This window comes from Phyllobates terribilis, unplaced genomic scaffold, assembly GCF_046119375.1.
Source record: "Phyllobates terribilis strain yellow unplaced genomic scaffold, ASM4611937v1 Scaffold_10__3_contigs__length_209671492, whole genome shotgun sequence".
Lineage (NCBI taxonomy): Eukaryota > Metazoa > Chordata > Amphibia > Anura > Dendrobatidae > Phyllobates > Phyllobates terribilis.
Genome location: NW_027362770.1, coordinates 70,972,165 through 70,989,469, shown reverse-complemented (window position 1 = coordinate 70,989,469; position 17,305 = coordinate 70,972,165). Strand labels below are relative to the sequence as shown.

At 44.1% G+C, this 17,305-nt stretch overlaps 1 long non-coding RNA gene across 1 annotated transcript in view; it reads right to left on the bottom strand.

Moving 5' to 3' along the window:
• Positions 1-2,261: 2,261 nt before the first annotated feature.
• The window catches only part of LOC141164400 (uncharacterized), a 125,241-nt gene continuing 110,197 nt past the window's right edge, over positions 2,262-17,305 (bottom strand). The window contains exon 3 of the long non-coding RNA XR_012250900.1: positions 2,262-3,201. This is a non-coding gene — a long non-coding RNA (uncharacterized lncRNA). The remainder of the gene's footprint in view (positions 3,202-17,305) is intronic.

Here is a 17,305-nt window from a genome sequence, read left to right as displayed (position 1 = left end):
GGAGAGAAAGCTTTATTGTGAGAACATGGTTAAATTCATTGTGTGGATGATAACTCATGACCTCCTATTCACAATAAAGGCGCATTAACCCAATAAGCCATCAGAAAATCACAGAAACAAAGAGCTCTCAAGAAGTTCAATGAACATTGAATTGCTAATAGGTAAATTCAAAAAGAAATCTATTGGATTTACTATGTCATTCATAATGCCAATCTATACAGCGTATGATGACATTTTGTTCTTTATGAAAAATTAATACAGATTCTATATCTAACAATTGCGCTATCTCAAGCCCGAAGTTAATGGAAATTTTCATTGGCTGAATAGAAATCTTTATTGTGAGAAAATGGATAAAGTCAGCTTGTGGATTAGAACTCATGACCCCTATTTATGATAAAAGCACATTAACCCAATAATACACCAGAACATCACAAATACAAAGTGCAGTCAAGAAGTTCAGTGAACATTGAAACGCCAATAGGTAAGATCAAAAAGAAATCCATTGGATTTAGTATGTAATTCTTAATGCCAATCTATACAGTGTATGATGACATTTTGTTCTTTATGAACAATTAATACAGATTCTTTATCTCACAATTGCACTTTCTCAATCCCAGAGTTAATGGAAATTTTTATTGGCTGGATAGAAAGCTTTATTGTGAGAAAATGTAAAATGTCACTCTGTGGATTCAAACTTATTAACTCCTGTTTATAAGACAGGGACAGTAACCCAGTAAGCCACTGAAACATCACAGGTTCAAAAGGTTGTCAAGATGGGCAGTGAACATTGAATTGCTAATAGGTAAGTTGAAAAAGAAATCCATTGGATTTACTATGTCATTCTTAATGCCGATTTAAACAGCGTATGATGACATTTTATTTTTTATGAACAATTAATACAGATTTTTTATCTCACAATTGCACTTTCTCAATCCCGGAGTTAATGGAAATTTCCATTGGCTGGATAAAAAGCTTTATTGTGAGAAAATGGAAAAAGGTCACTCTGTGGCTTTGTACTCATGACCTCCTGTTAATAAGACAGGGACATTTACCCACTAAGCCACTGGAACATGACTGGTGCAAAAGGTTGTCAAGAAGGGCAGTGAACATTGAATCGCTAACAGGTAAGTTCAAAAAGAAATCCATTGGATTTACTATGTCATTCTTAATGTCAATCTATACAGCATATTATGACATTTTGCTCTTTATGAACAATTAATACAGATTCTATATCTAACAATTGCACTATCTGAAGCCCAAAGTTAATGGAAATTTCCATTGGCTGGATAAAATGCTTTATTGTGAGAAAATGGAAAAAATCACTCAGTGGATTCAAACTCATGACCCCCTGTTTATAAGACAGAAACATTAACCCAGTAAGCCACTGGAACATCTTAGATGACAATTGTTGTCAAGAAGGGCAGTGAGCATTGAATCGCTAATAGGTAAGTTCAAAAAGAAATCTACTGGATCCATTGGCTTGATAGAAAGCTTTACTGTGAGAAAATGGAAGAAGTTACTCTGCAGATTTGAACTCATGACATCCTGTTTATAAGACAGAGGCATTAACCCAGCAAGCCACTGGAACATTCTAGATGCTAAAGGCTGTCAAGAAGGGCAGTGTACATTGAATCGCTAATAGGTAAGTTCAAAAAGGAATCCATTGGATTTACAATGTCATTCTTAATACCAATCTATACAACGTATGATGACATTTTGTTCGTTATGAACAATTAATACAGATTTTATATCTCACAATTCAACTCAAGATCGAAGTTAATGGAAATTTCATTGTGAGAAAATGAAAAAAATCACTGTGTGGATTAGAACTCATGACCTCCTATTTACAATTAACCCACTAGGCCACCAGAACATCACAGATACAAAGTGCTGTCAAGAAGTTCATTGAACATTGAATCGCTGATAGGTAAGTTCAAAAAGACATACATTGGATTTACTATGTCATTCTTAATGTCAATCTATACAGCGTATCCAAAGTTACTCTGTAGATTTGAACTCATGATCTCCTGTTTATAAGAGAGGGGTGTAAGAAAGTCCTTACTAGGAGCTGAAAGAGCCTTGGAAAACAGTGTAGATAATTCTTCAAAGCAGAGAATGAAGTTTATTCAGAGGTACGCGGCAGAACAGTTCAGAATGCAGGCAGGGAAAATACACTTGACACTCACAGGTGTCTAGATAAGCAAAACAGCATTGGGATATCTGTCGATGGTCTGGCCATGGTGTGGCTTCAGTCTGGCAATGGTGTGGCCTTGGCGGTGGACCGCCTGTAGACTGGCGATAGCATTGCGGTGGAATGACCCCGAACAACAGTATCAGAGCCTTTTTATGCATAGCTTAAACAAAGGAACTACATATTGCGGCAAAAGGCGTATACATGATAACATCATACTGCAGGGAGGACGTGCATTTTAGAACAACAATGTGATAATGCAAAATGACAATATTCATGAGTATTTTTACCAAACTCCATTAAATCCATAAATCACCATGTCCTTACTTAAGAAATGACATATTGACAACTATATTGTCCTAATTTCTATACCACAATTACAATAACATTATTTAGTACCCTATAACACCACTTATTTACTCTCACATTGACCTGCAGCTGCTGCTATTAACCTTTGTGTATACCACTATACCTGCTAATGGCAGTGACATCATTTTAACGCTTCATTGTGATTAGGACATGTGTAGGACATGCATCTCATTAGCTGCAAAACTCTTTACTCGAACTTCTGAACAAGATGGCTGCTAGGTTTAACATGGCTGCTCAGAATATTAGGACTTCTCATTCTCTTACAAGTCCCCCTCTTGTACTCTTTCCAGAGTACAACCTTACATTGATGTAATATGCAAAGGTGAATTATTATAAACATGATTATTACGGTAATTCATCATTTTATAAACTAGTGTCTGGAGCGGCAAAATTCCCTAAAAAAAGCAAAAAAAATAATACAAAGTCATTACAGTATTAGTCTCAAGATAATAAGTCCTCTAATAGTTATGTCTTTTGATCCGTGTCTTCCTTTTTTCTTCTTATTCTTTGGATTCCGGATTTTCCTGGTCTTCTCCCCCTGTCACACTATAAGATCCCCACTGTATAGTGTGAAACACCTTCTCCTGATCATCTGGTAGGTTCATGGTCACAGGAGTCGAATATGAAAATCTTCGACTGACCTGGGGAGAAAAAAAAGTGGAGTATCAATCCTTACCAGAAATCTCAGTAAGCCAATTAAAAGTCTACACGGATCAATATGAACAATTTAACACCTTTGTACCTTGATTTGTTAACCCTGCTCACTCTTAAACCCATGGGGCCAATTACACTTTCAATTATTTTAGGGAAACCCCAATGTGAGAAGACATTTTTCCTCAAAAGTCAAGCTGTAGTCAGGGCAGTATTGTTTGTGGCTGGAAGTGCCTCTAACCATTTAGAAAAGACGTTGACTAACACAAGGGCATATGTAAAACCTCCTTTTGCTGGAGGGAACGGACCAATAAAATCAATTTGAATAGACTGCCAAGGACCCTCTGCTACTTGTATTCTTCGGAGATGGGGCTTGTTTTTTCCTTTGGGATTATTCTTTAAACAGATAAGGCATTCATCATGTATCTCATGACACAAAGCTCTCAGGTAGGGATGCCACATTTTGTGTTGTACAAGCTCTATCAAAGCCTCTGGTCCTGAATGATTACATTTAATCAGGGGCTTGATCATTGTCGTTGGTATTTAAGGCACAAGCTTGTCATTAACCCTTTTGTAGTACAGACACTCCCCTTTTTCCATGGACAGAGACTCGAGGGAATTAAACAAGGATGAGTCTCCATCCTTCTCCTGCGCCTGTATAAGGTCCTGACAAGGAGAAAAAAGAAGGGAGGGGGATCTTGAGGCTTTTTAGTAACAGCAGCACTTAATGAAGGTATTTTCCTCACCTGTAAGGGCGGCTTCCTCGGCTGCTTGTTCTACATATGCATTGCCAAGGGTGTGGGGGTCAGGAGTTAGTTTTTGGTGACCTTTGATTTTACAAAAGGGACCATAAATTTGGGAATTCTTTGCTCCACTGCGCAATTTGTCTGAGAATCTCTGCATGTTGTAAGGGCTTGTTCTGTGAATCAACCATCCTCCTCAGGGCCGTAACATTTAGATACAAAGTGAGGGAGGAAACATAGGCACTGTCACTGAAAATATTCATAGGTTCGGTGAACACTAGAATAACTTGTAGAGCTGCTTCTAATTCAGCTCTTTGGGCACAAAAGTGACCGGGGAGTCTGTACTGCAGCAAATACTGTTTATCGGGAAACCATACAGCATAACCTGTGGCGTAGCATCCATTATACCAGTATCAAGCTCCGTCAATACAGGCACAAGGGACGCCCAACTGAAAGTCTGCTCAAAAGGGGGAGGGAGTGACATTAGCCTGTTCAACTTGACAATCGTGACAATTTCCTGCATACTGCATCATCTGGGCTAAATGATATTTTTCACCCACTTCAACTTGTAAGTCTCTGGTCTCAAAGTCAATTGTCCATTGAGCCATTCTCTGTGAATTTACCCCAAGGCTTTTCCTTTCAACAGTTTTTAGACTGACGTGGGGTTTGTAGAATTAACGGAGCAAATTCCACTATGTGTCTTACTTGATTCATTGTCCAGTGACGCAGTAAGTGCTTCATGCACGGAGTAAAACCTTTTCTCCACGGGGTGAGCAACCTGGAGAGTAACCCAGGTCATACAATTGACTGGACACTTCAGGACTATCTTTGGGCCATTTTTGTAAAAGCACTGAGGAGATAGATACATCTCCGGTGTGGGCTTGAATGTAAAAGGGCTGGAAAGAGTCAGGGCTGATTAACGCAGTAGCTGCCGTAAGGGCTTGCTTCATACCTTCAAAAGCCTGTAAGGCTTCTCCCTCTACAATGACAGGGGCGTGATCGTTATCAACTTCTTTTAACAAATCATACAATGGTTTAGCCAGATGAGCAAAGTCAAATTCTCTGGAAAAATGAATAAGACCCCAAAATTTTCTAAGCTCAATAATATTAGTTGATATGAGAATAGGTTCAATATCATTAACCCTGTCATGCATTTTTTTTTTTTATCTTCTGCTGAAACTGACACACCAAAAAATATAACCTCTGACTTCATCAATTGTACTTTGTCAGGCTCACTTTGAGTCCCGCGTCAAGTTTCAAGGGTCTCTTTGTGTTCATATTCATCAACAGTTTGAATTAACAAATTATCAACATATTGTAAGACTTTGTCTCCTTAACCAAGGGGTTCTAAAACCTGAGCCAATGCCTGATGGAAATACACAGGGGAACTGTGGACTCCCATGGGCAACCGCGTGAACAAGTACTGCACATTCTCAAACATGAATGCAAAGTGGAAGGGAGATTCAGGTGTTAGGGGTACTGAGAAAAAGCCATTTGCAATGTCCAAACAAGAAAACACTTTACAATCACTCCTCAGCTGTGACATAACTTCAGGGACAGATGCAACAAGGTGGGCTGCTGAGGGAGTGTACTTATTTACAAATTTCAAGTCTACAACCATTCGAAAGCTACCATCTTCCTTTTTTTTTTTTTTACAAGTAAAATTGGACTTGTTACATGGCGAATTACCTTTTACAACAAAACCTTGTTTTTCTAATTCACTGAATGCAACCCTTATGTAAGGCATTGCATCCTCAGGAATTTGGTGCTGATGCTGGACAGGTGGTAGCTCTTCATTATCAATTTTAACTTGAGTTTGCATTAACACATAATCAGTTTTCTTTGAGATTCATAATTCAGGGAACCTTTGTTTCAATTCATTTTTAAGAACATCATTATCAACATTTTCATCATTTTCATCAGTACATGAACTTAGACTGGCAATGGGTAATTTGTGACTCTCCAACTCCTCCTCCACAGGCACAGTTACAGAACAAATATTTGGTTCTTTGTTCCACCACAGAACTTTGTTACATAAATCAACAACAATTCCCATTGGTCCCAAAACATTGGTACCCAGAATAGTGGACCATAATTGTGGATTTACCCAAAAAGTGCATCGAAGACCCCTTTTCTTCGATCTCCCTGCATCCTGAAATCTCAGGTTCACTGGACGACTTTTTACTGCTTGAATACAGAAGCCCTCAAATCCTACCAAAGTGGTAGTTTCAGGCAGTCCAGGGGGTGACTGCAATTTGTGTCCTGTTACTGAAACTGAGGCTCCTGTATCGATGAGGATGTCTTCCCACAGCAGTCGCTCTATTCTCCCCCTGACATAAGGTCTTCCATCATTGCCCAGGGAAAAAGGGACAAGGAAGGCAAGGGGAACAGGGGCAGCACATTATCAGTCGGTGTTACCTGCAGTGGGAAGCCCGAAAAATCCATCATCCTCATCTGAGAAAGTTTTCGATCCTGCAGCTCCCACCTCCACCCCAAAAAGATCTTCAGCAAGAAACCAGTCCTCATGATCCCACAGCTCCTTCATTAAAAGAGCATGGAGATGAGGAGGGGTGGTTCCTCCATGAATAACATTGATCTCCGTGCTGGACAACTGGGGGCTGCTGGAGAGAAAGCAAGAGCAGAAGGCTCCTGAGAGACAGGGTTAACCATTTGAAGACCCCTATACTGCTGATATTGCCTAGGATCATTCACAGCAGGATAAGGTGATCACTGGTTAACAAAGTCTTTACAATATCATCAATAGATTCCGCATTCTGCAAGACTCCTGACTTGAAAGCTCCCTCTAAGGGTATTTTCTAAAAAAAATTACATGAACTCTTTTCTAAACTGTTCCTCAATGCTTTCAAGATGTCTCATCACCACATTCTGTTTCTCTATTCTATTCTATTCTATTCTATTCTATGTCTCCTGTCCTCAATCTTATTCCTGTCAATCTCTGCTACCCCTCCCATCTCATCAATGACTATTTGTAAAGCCCAGTATTCATACCCATCTTTCTACTATCTCTGCTAGCTTTAGAGTTTCATCCAGCTTTTCTACTCTCTCTCTGAACACTGCCCCTCCCTGGGTGATCACATTAACATGCTGTCTTGCAGGAAATCTATCAATGGACTGAAGAAAGCAATAACTCTCTTACACAAAGCCACTGTTTGGCTATCTTTTCCTAACACCCCTTTTTCATCTAGTTCCCTGCTTTGTTTTGTTAACCACTGCAAAAAATTTAGCCAAGTGGATTTAACATTAACCCCCTCCAGCTAGGGTGTGCCCGTTTGCTTATCTGCCTGCTTTCTGTAACCACTCCATACTGGAGGACTACAAGGACGTGTTTTCTCTGTTCTGGTATTAACAAGTGCAATTTAAGCAAAAGTTAGATACTCACACCTCTCTGTCTGGAAGACCCTTTGCCGGCTTGAGTCGACCAAAAGAGGTGTGGCCGCGTTCCAAGCCTCTCTCGCTACGCTTGCCAGGCGTCTCCCTCCGCCTTTTAAAGCCTCAATGCTACCGGGTTCACAACGTCTTCTTCACGTCCCTGTAAATAACTCACATAGAGGTTTCTTCTTGGTTGCACATATATTTTTATAGTTGTTCGCTTTTATAGTTTTCTTATAAAATCGGGCAGGCTTGAAGCGCTCCACGAGATGTCCTCTATCCGGCTGGCTTACTTTGAGCGATTTACACGTGGCGCCACGCCTTTTCTGCCCTTCCAGTCTCTAGCTCCTCATCTACAATCCTCTCCTTTTGGTTCTTCTGAAGGCAGCTCCACTGAGCCGCTCCTCTTGGCTGGCTGTGCCAATTGTAAGAAAGTCCTTACTAGGAGCTGAAAGAGCCTTGGAAAACAGTGTCGATAATTCTTCAAAGCAGAGAATGAAGTTTATTCAGAGGTATGTGGCAGAACAGTTCAGAATGCAGGCAGGGAAAATACACTTGACACACGCAGGTGTCTAGATAAGCAAAACAGCATTGGGATATCTGGCGATGGTCTGGCCTTGGTGTGGCTTCAGTCTGGCGATGGAGACACTGCAGAGCGCTAGCATGCCTGCGCTCTGCAGTGTCTATGAAGGATGGCATGCTGGATGGCAGCGCTCAGCTGCGATCCAGCCTGTCATCTCAATGCCATCCCAGCGTGGGAGAATTCTCCTGCTGAAGCGCTGAACGCAGGAGAATTCTCCCACACTGTCAGTGACGTGCATGAGGTGAGCTGAGTTCATTGGACATGACCTCGGCTCATCTGGATGCCGTCACAGCCAGACACTGCAGAGCGCAAGCATGCCTGTGCTTCTCAGTGTCTGCGGCATGGCAAGCTGGATGGCAGCTTTCGGCTACGATCCAGCCTGTCATGTCAATGTAGCAGAGCTGGAGCCGTCGTGGGAACCATGGAAAGGAGGAGCGCAAGCATGCCTGCGCTTCTCAGTGTCTGCGGCATGGCAAGCTGGATGGCAGCTTTCGGCTGCGATCCAGCCTGTCATGTGAATGTAGCAGAGCTGGAGCCGTGGTGGGAACCATGGAAAGGTAAGGATGATGTTGGTTTATTATTTTACTTTTATTGCAGAAGACATTGGCTTCAGCTGGAATGGGCGTGATGGTAAGTATGGTTTAATTTAGAACAATAAAGAATTGTGTGTTTATTTCAATTAAAGGACTTTATTCTGGGTGTTTGTGGGTTTTTTTTAACTTTGACTATGGGGTTAGTAATGGGGGTGTCTTATAGACGCCTCTTGATTACTAACCTGGGCTTGATGTCAGCTGGCATTATAAGCTGACATCAACCCCAGCCCTATTACCCCACTGCCACCGCTACAGGGCAGTGGGAAGAGCGAGGCTAAGTGCCAGAATTGGCACATCCTATGGATGCGCCATTTCTGGGGCGGCTGACAGCTGGTGTTTCTAGCCTTGGAGGGGGCCAATATTCATGGCACCCTTCCTGGGCTATTAATATCAGCCCCCAGTGTCTGCCTAGCCTTTGCTAGCTATTAAAATAGGGGGGACCCCACGTCATTTTTTTGGGGGTCCCCCATTTTAATAGCTAGTAAAGGCTAGATATTCAGCTGGGGGCTGATATTAGTTGCCTGGGAAGCTCCGTGGGTATTACCCCCTTCCCAGGCTTCAAATATCTGCCCCAGCCATCTGCTTAACCTCCGCTAGAGACTAAAATTACGGGGAACCCCACGCCAAATTTTTTTTTTTTAATAAATCCTTTATTTTAACACTAAATGACAAGTACAGTAATCAACACTATCACTGTATTTCTTATATATGTGACTGACATGTTTCTATCTATCTAATCTATGTGTAATGCTCTATTCTTTCTATTCTAAATTGTCGGGTACCGATGCTGAATTGCCGGCCGGCTTTTTTAACCCCTTTACAGCCCATGCCGTATTAGTACGCACATTTGCGTACCCCCCGTTCAGTGAGGGCTGCTGCGCTGAGCCCTCACTGAACCGAGCACATGTCAGCTGATTCTTACAGCTGACATGTGCCCGCAACAGCCGCGGGTGGAATAGCGATCCACCCACGGCTGTTAACATGTTAAATGCCGCTGTCAATCTCCGACAGCGGCATTTAACGCGGGCTTCCGGGTTGCGCGTCATAAGCCCCGCCCATCGGCGACCCCGTCACGTGATCGCGGGTCACCGATGGGTGGGCATGACAACCCAGGGTCTGCAGCAGACGCCTGTGGTTGTCATGATCTGGTCGCTATGAGCGCCACCTAGTGGTCGGCGCTCATAGCACAGGACCATTTCTGCTGCATGCATGGGATCTGCTGGTCCCCTGTATGTAGCAGAGCCGATCAGACAACTGCTGCTTCTAGTCTCCTATGGAGACTATTGAAGCATGCAGTAAGTGAAAAAAAAAACGTTTTTAAAAATATAAAAAAAATAAAAAAAATATAAAAGTTTAAATTACCCCCCTTTCACCCCATTCAAAATAAAATATAAAAAAAAAAACTACATAGACATATTTGGTATCGCCGTGTTCAGAATCCCCCATCTATCAATATAAAAAAAGAATTAATCCGATCGGTAAACGGTGTAACATGAAAAAAATTCTAAACGCCAGAATTACGTTTTTTGGTCGCTGCAAAATTGCAATAACGGGCGATCAAAACATCGGATCTACCCCAAAATGTTATCAATGAAAACGTCAGCCCGGCGCGCAAAAAATAAGCCCTCACCCAGCCCCAGATCATGAAAAATGAAGACGCTACAGATCTCGGAAAATGGCTTTATTTTTAAAAAAAAAAAATTACCAAATTTTGGAATTTTTTTTCACCACTTAAATATAAAATAACCTATACATGTTTGGTGTCTACAAACTCATAATGACCTGGAGAATAAGAATGGCAGGTCAGTTTTAGCATTCGGTGAGCGTGGTAAAAAAAATAAATAAAAAACAACTGTGGTATTGCACTTTTTTTGCAATTTTACGGCACTTGGAATTTTTTTCCCGTTTTCCCGTACACGATATGGTAAAACTAGTAATGGCGTTCAAAAGTACACCTTGCCCCGCAAAAAATAAGCCCTCACACGGCCATATTGTCCAAAAAATAAAAACGCTATGGCTCTGGGAACAAGGGGAGCAAAAAACGAAAAAGCAAAAACGACAAAACCCAAGGTTGCGAAAGGGGAGACGGTGCATGAAAACACTATTATTTTTTTTAATAAATCCTTTAACACTAAATGACAAGTACAGTAAGCTGAGCGCTGCCATCCAGCTTGTCATCCTTCAGAGACACTGCAGAGCGCAGTCATTATGGGAACTTCCGATTCCGGTATTCGATATTCTAAAAGTATCGGAACTCCGATACCGCGAATATCGGTCGATACCCGATATTTCAGTATCGGAATGCCCAACACTACTTACAAGGGGCCTTAACCCAGTAAGCCACAGGAACATAGAAGAGTCAAAGAGTTGTCAAGGAGGGCAGTGAACATTGAATTGCTAATAGGTAGGTTCAAAAAGAAATCTATTGGATTTACTATGTCATTCTTAATGCCAATCTATACAGCGTATGATGACATTTTGTTCTTTATTAGTGTTGAGCGTACATGCTCGACACTGCTCGGTACTCGCCCGAGCATCACGCTACTCGGGATGTTCGGCGAGCACCGAGCATTTCCGGGTTACTCAGGCAGGAGCTCGGGTCTCCGCCCTGCATGTTTGGCGCTCTTTACAGAGCCAATGAACATGCAGGGATTGCCAGCCAGTCACTGTAATGCTGCAGCCATGTTGGTTGTGGGCATTACAGTGATTGGCTGGCCGCACAGCGTCACCTCGAGTATTTAAAACCGGGCGCCGCCATCTTCGACACAGTCGCTCCGGATTAGACAGTGTAGGGACAGCGCTGCTGATTTAGGGAGAGATATAAACTGCGAAATAGTTAGTGTCGGGTCTGTAAAGGCTGCCAGAACAAACAAACACTCCTTTTCAGGACTAATATCCATCCCAGATACCAGGCAGGCAGGCTGTATAGGAGACAGTGGTTATACTAGCAAATGCTGCATTACAGTCCTGTGTGCTCCTGTTGCTGAAATTGCTGGACTTAGCACCAGGTTTCGGGGGCCAGGAAAAATCCTTTTTTTTTCATCTAAATCCTCCTTTTTTTTCCCTCCTTCACACTGTACAAATACCCGTCTTATTAACCTTTTGGTGTGTCCCCCCCACCCAAAAAAAAAGCGTGTCTCGGATTTTTCAGACACAAATATAACTGTTGAAAATAGTCTGGTGTAGGCTAGAGAAACAGAAGTGTTGTTTTGCACTTCCACGGTTCAAACCTCTGTATTATCCATTTTGGGCCATTTGTATCTAAAAAAAAAAAACAGTTTGAGTGTGTCGCTCACTGTTCAGCCGCAAATCTATATATTTAAAAAAGTCTGGTATACCCCAGTAAACAATAACTGTGGTTTTGCCATCCCACGGTAAAAAATCTCTATTATTCAGGTTTTGGTATATTTTCCGTAAAGAAAAACAGTAGTGTCTCCTGACTGTTTTGACACAAAAATATATCTGCTGAAAATAGTCTTGTGTAGGCCCGACATCCCAGTGTGGTTTCGCAGTTCCATGGGTCAAATCGCTGTACTATCCAGTTTTGGGCCTTTGGTATCTAAAAAAAAAGCAGTTTGAGTGTGTCGCTCACTGTTCAGCCGCAAATATCTCTATTTAAAAAAGTGTGGTATACCCCAGTAAACAATAACTGTGGTTTTGCCATCCCACGGTAAAAAATCTCTATTATTCAGGTTTTGGTATATTTTCCGTAAAGAAAAACAGTAGTGTCTCCTGACTGTTGTGACACAAAAATATATCTGTTGAAAATAGCCTTGTGTAGGCCCGACATCCCAGTGTGGTTTCGCAGTTCCACGGGTCAAATCGCTGTACTATCCAGTTTTGGGCCTTTGGTATCTAAAAAAAAAAGCAGTTTGAGTGTGTCGCTCACTGTTCAGCCGCAAATATCTCTATTTAAAAAAGTGTGGTATACCCCAGTAAACAATAACTGTGGTTTTGCCATCCCACGGTAAAAAATCTCTATTATTCAGCTTTTGGTAGTTTTTTCCGTAAAGAAAAACAGTAGTGTCTCCTGACTGTTGTGACACAAAAATATATCTGTTGAAAATAGTCTTGTGTAGGCCCGACATCCCAGTGTGGTTTCGCAGTTCCACGGGTCAAATCGCTGTACTATCCAGTTTTGGGCCTTTGGTATCTAAAAAAAAAACAGTTTGAGTGTGTCGCTCACTGTTCAGCCGCAAATATCTCTATTTAAAAAAGTGTGGTATACCCCAGTAAACAATAAATGTGGTTTTCCTCTTCCACGGTTCTAATCTACTCTTTATTACCCTTTTTCCATTGATAGTGCAAGTGTAAGGTATTTTACTTCATTTACAATGGGCAAGGCGCGTGGCAAGGGACGTGGAAGTGGACGTTCTGGTGATGGTTCGTGCAGAGGACGGGGCCGTGGCCAAGGTGAAAATGTGCCACAACCAACAGCCACATCTTCTCGCTCCCACTTCTTGACCGAATTACTAGGGAAGCACAGAACAACACCAGTATTGAGAACTGATCAGTGTGAACAGGTTATTAATTGAATAGCAGATAATACTTCCAGTTACCTGGGCACCACCACCTCTGGTCTGTCTTCCACACGGTCAACTCTTAGTAGCCGTGAGTCTCGACCGCATACTCCTCCTCACCCTGATGCTCCTTCCTCCCACCATGCCAAGTGTCGTCAGACAGCAACTGATCCCACACTTGGACACTCTGAAGAGCTGTTCACTGGTCCATTTCCATATTTGGGCCCCTCGCCTGATACGCTTGAAGTGGTGGAAGAGGAGATCCCATGTTGCGATGCCCAAATATTTGAACAACCACGGCCACACGAAGTCGACGTTGGCAATCTGTCACAAGAGGTGGACGATGACGAGACACAATTGCCAGGAAGTGAGGAGGAGGATCGGGGTGCGCAAGTGGAAGAGGAGGAGGTGGTGGATGATCTAGTAACTGACCCAATGAGGAGTGAGGCCAGCAGCACACAGGGGGAGGGAGGCAGAGTACCCCAACAAGCAGGAAGAAGCAGTGTGGTGGCCGCAGACAGAAGGCAGGCAACCGTTCTCCGTAACACCAACACGAGGGACGTTGCCAGTACAATCGGTAGGTCTTCCAGAGTCTGGAATTTTTTTAAAGACTCTGCTGATAGCCCCAAAAAGGCCATATGTTCCACCTGCCATGCCAGCATCAGCAGGGGTGACAAAACTACCAGCTTGACCACCACCAGCATGATCAGGCACATGGCAGCAAAGCACCAGACTTTGTGGGGCGAAACCCAGGGTCCACAACCAGTGTCAGCGGGTGTCACCACTTCTTCTTCCACTGTTGTGCGTGCAATAGAACCCCCTGTTGTGTGTGCAAGGCAATCCCCTGTCCATACTGCATGTAAAGATGCCCCCTTCTCTCAGTCTTCACTTGTTATTGCAGTTTCTCAAGAAACAGCATCAACGTCCACGTCCACGTCCCACCGCAGCGTTCAATTGTCCATATCCCAGACCTTTGAACGAAAGCGGAAATTCGCAGCTAACGCCCCACAGGCCACAGTCCTAAATTCGCACATTTCACGACTGCTTGCGTTGGAAATGCTGCCTTTTAGGCTGGTGGAGACGGAATCCTTCCGCAATCTCATGGCGGTGGCGGTCCCTCGGTACTCGGTCCCCAGCCGACACTATTTTGCCAGGTGTGCCATCCCCGCACTACACAAGCACGTGTCCCAAAGCATCTGCCGTGCCCTCAACAACGCAGTTACTGGGAGAGTCCACCTGACAACGGACACGTGGACAAGTGCTTGTGGCCAGGGACGGTACATCTCTCTGACGGCACACTGGGTAAACATAGTGGAAGCCGGGACCCAGTCGGACCTTGGGACGGAGCACATCCTCCCCACACCGAGGATTGCGGGCCCTATGTCAGTCAGAGTTGCCCCCACAGTGTACAGCTCCTGTGCATCCTCCTCCTCCTCATGTTCAGCCTCCATCTCAGATATCACCACATCAGTTACAAGCTGGAAGCATTGCAGTACTGCCTCCGCCAAGCGGCAACAGGCTGTGCTGAAACTCATAAGCTTAGGTGATAAACCTCACACTGCTTGTGAGTTGTGGACAGCTGTGAAAGAGCAGGCAGATCTGTGGCTAAGACCGCTGAACCAACATCCCGGCATGGTCGTGTGTGACAATGGCCGTAACCTGGTGGCAGCTCTGAGGCGAGGTGAGATCACACACGTACCATGCCTGGCTCATGTGCTTAACCTCGTGGTTCAGCGGTTTCTTAAATCGTACCCCGAGTTGCCAGATCTGCTCGTGAAAGTACGCCGCCTGTCAGCTCATTTTCGCAAGTCGGCTACAGCTTCCGCCGCCCTTGCTGTGTTGCAGCAGCGTTTGCAGCTTCCGGCACACCGACTGGTGTGTGATGTCCCCACACGTTGGAACTCTACCCTCCACATGTTGCAAAGGATTTGTGAGCAGAAGAGAGCAGTTGTGGAGTACCAGCTGCAACAAGGCCGTCGATATTCAGGTCAGACTCCACACATAAGACCTAAGGAGTGGACCTGGATGTCTGACATATGTACCATCCTGACAAACTTTGAGGAGGCCACCAAGATGGTGAGTGGCGATGACGCCATCATTAGTGTCAGCATCCCACTTGTCTGTCTTTTGCAACGCTCTCTGCAGAGAATTAAAGTGGAGGCATTGCAGCCAGAGTATGATGAGATGGATCAAGAACCCGTAGCTGGCGATTACACACAGCCCAGCCTCATCTCATCCCAATGTGCATTGGGGGACAATGAGGGAGAGGAGGAGGAGGAGGAGGAAGAACAGGAGCTGCCATAATGCGTTGTAGACGGTAGTACCTGTACAAGTGTCATACCGTCGGTTCAGCATGGGTGGCCTGAGGACAGGGGGGAGGTGGAAGAGGATGAGGAGGAGGAGAGCATGGTCAGTCGTCATCTTGGTGAGGACACGTAAATCTTGCCCGTTACCAGTCTGGCACACATGGCTGACTTTATGTTACGCTGCCTTAACCGTGACACTCGCGTTGTCAAAATGTTGGGTGACAGTCATTACTGGTTGGTGACACTTGTAGATCCCCGCTACAAGGAGAACTTTCACTCTCTTATTCCTGAGGTGGAGAGGTCTACAAAAATGGGGCAGTACCAGAAGGCCCATGCTGCAGAACTCATAAAAAAAATTCCCATCTGAACACGCTAGCGGCAGAGGTCACAGTTCGTTGCCCAACCAAGGCGTACAGGCGAGAGAGATGCAACTCCAATCCAGCAGAGGCAGGGGAACACTGTCAACATTCTGGGACAGTTTTCTGACACCCGCCCAGCTTACAGGCCCTGAGGCGCGGGGTACTCTCACAAGGAGTGGAAAGTTTCAAAAGATGGTGAGGGAGTACCTTGCCGACTGTACCAGCGTCCTCCGTGATTCCTCTGTGCCTTTTAATTATTGGGTATCCAAGCTGGACATTTGGAATGAACTCGCTCTGTACGCCTTGGAGGTACTGGCCTGCCCTGCTGCTAGCGTGTTATCGGAGCGTGTTTTTAGTGCCGCTGGGGGAATTATAACTGATAAGCGCACTCGCCTGTCAACTGACAATGCTGACAAGCTGACCCTTATCAAAATGAACAAAGGCTGGATTGGGCCAGACTTCTCATCACCACCAAATGACAGCAGAGTAACATAAAGTCAAATCCACTGTGTTATTTCGGGAGGTGTCTTCACATGCACCGCTTCACACCCACACATGGGTATACGCTTCCTCGTTTCGGCTGTTTTATCTTCTTCTCCTTATCCTCAGCCTCCACCACCACTATACCACCAGGGTGCCAGCATTGCAAGTTCCTCCGTCCTTATTTTTGGCAGCTTTTGCTTGCAAGGCATAAGCAAATACTATGGGACACCCACTTCCCAATAATGGGACTTATGTTTGTAATATGCTGTACTGCATGGCTCTTGTAAGGGGCATTGCAAGTTGCTCCGTCCTAATTTTTGGCAGCTTTTGCTTCCAAGGCATAAGCAAATACTATGGGAGACCCACTACCCAATAATGGGACTTATCTTTGTAATATGCTGTACTGCATGGCTCTTGTAAGGGGCATTGCAAGTAGAGATGAGCGTTGTTCTACTCGAACTGTTCGCCAATCTCAAATTCGAGCTGTTTTGGGCGGTGTTCGAGCCGTTCGGCGAACACGAACAATTTGAGAAAAATTCGGCTGTTCGAGGTTATGTTCGATAACTGTTCGTGCACCAAAATCATAACTGGATTTTTTCTCAGTAATGATGAAAATTAATGTTAATACACAGTTTGAGTGTACAGCGGGGTGGGGGGAGGGGCAGGGGATGGATCTCTGCAGGAACAATGAAGATCTCCATTTTTTTTTTCTCTTTCCCGCATTTACAGTGGGGAGGTGCAATCTGTCAGCCTATCAGCAGCGCACACACGGAGCGAAGTCCTTTTTTTCACACAAGCAAGGGCATGTGTCATTGGCAGTGTATGTCACATGTCCTTGCCCTATAAGACCAAGCCATTTTCCCCGTCGCCACCATTTTCTCACTGCTGCAGCTGCGTGTTAGACGGCACCGCTGTTGCTGTGTGCGCTATACCTTGTTAATTTCAAGCCAATTTTCGCACAAATCTACAGATAGCTTGGGAGTAGGGAATAGTTGTGATTGCAGTCCTTTTAAGGACTAGGTTACAGCATTTCCTACGACTTTTATCAGGCAGGTCTGTGCTCTTAAAGAGATAGATTGTGGGAGTAAAGACTAATTGTAATTGGAGTCCTTTTCAG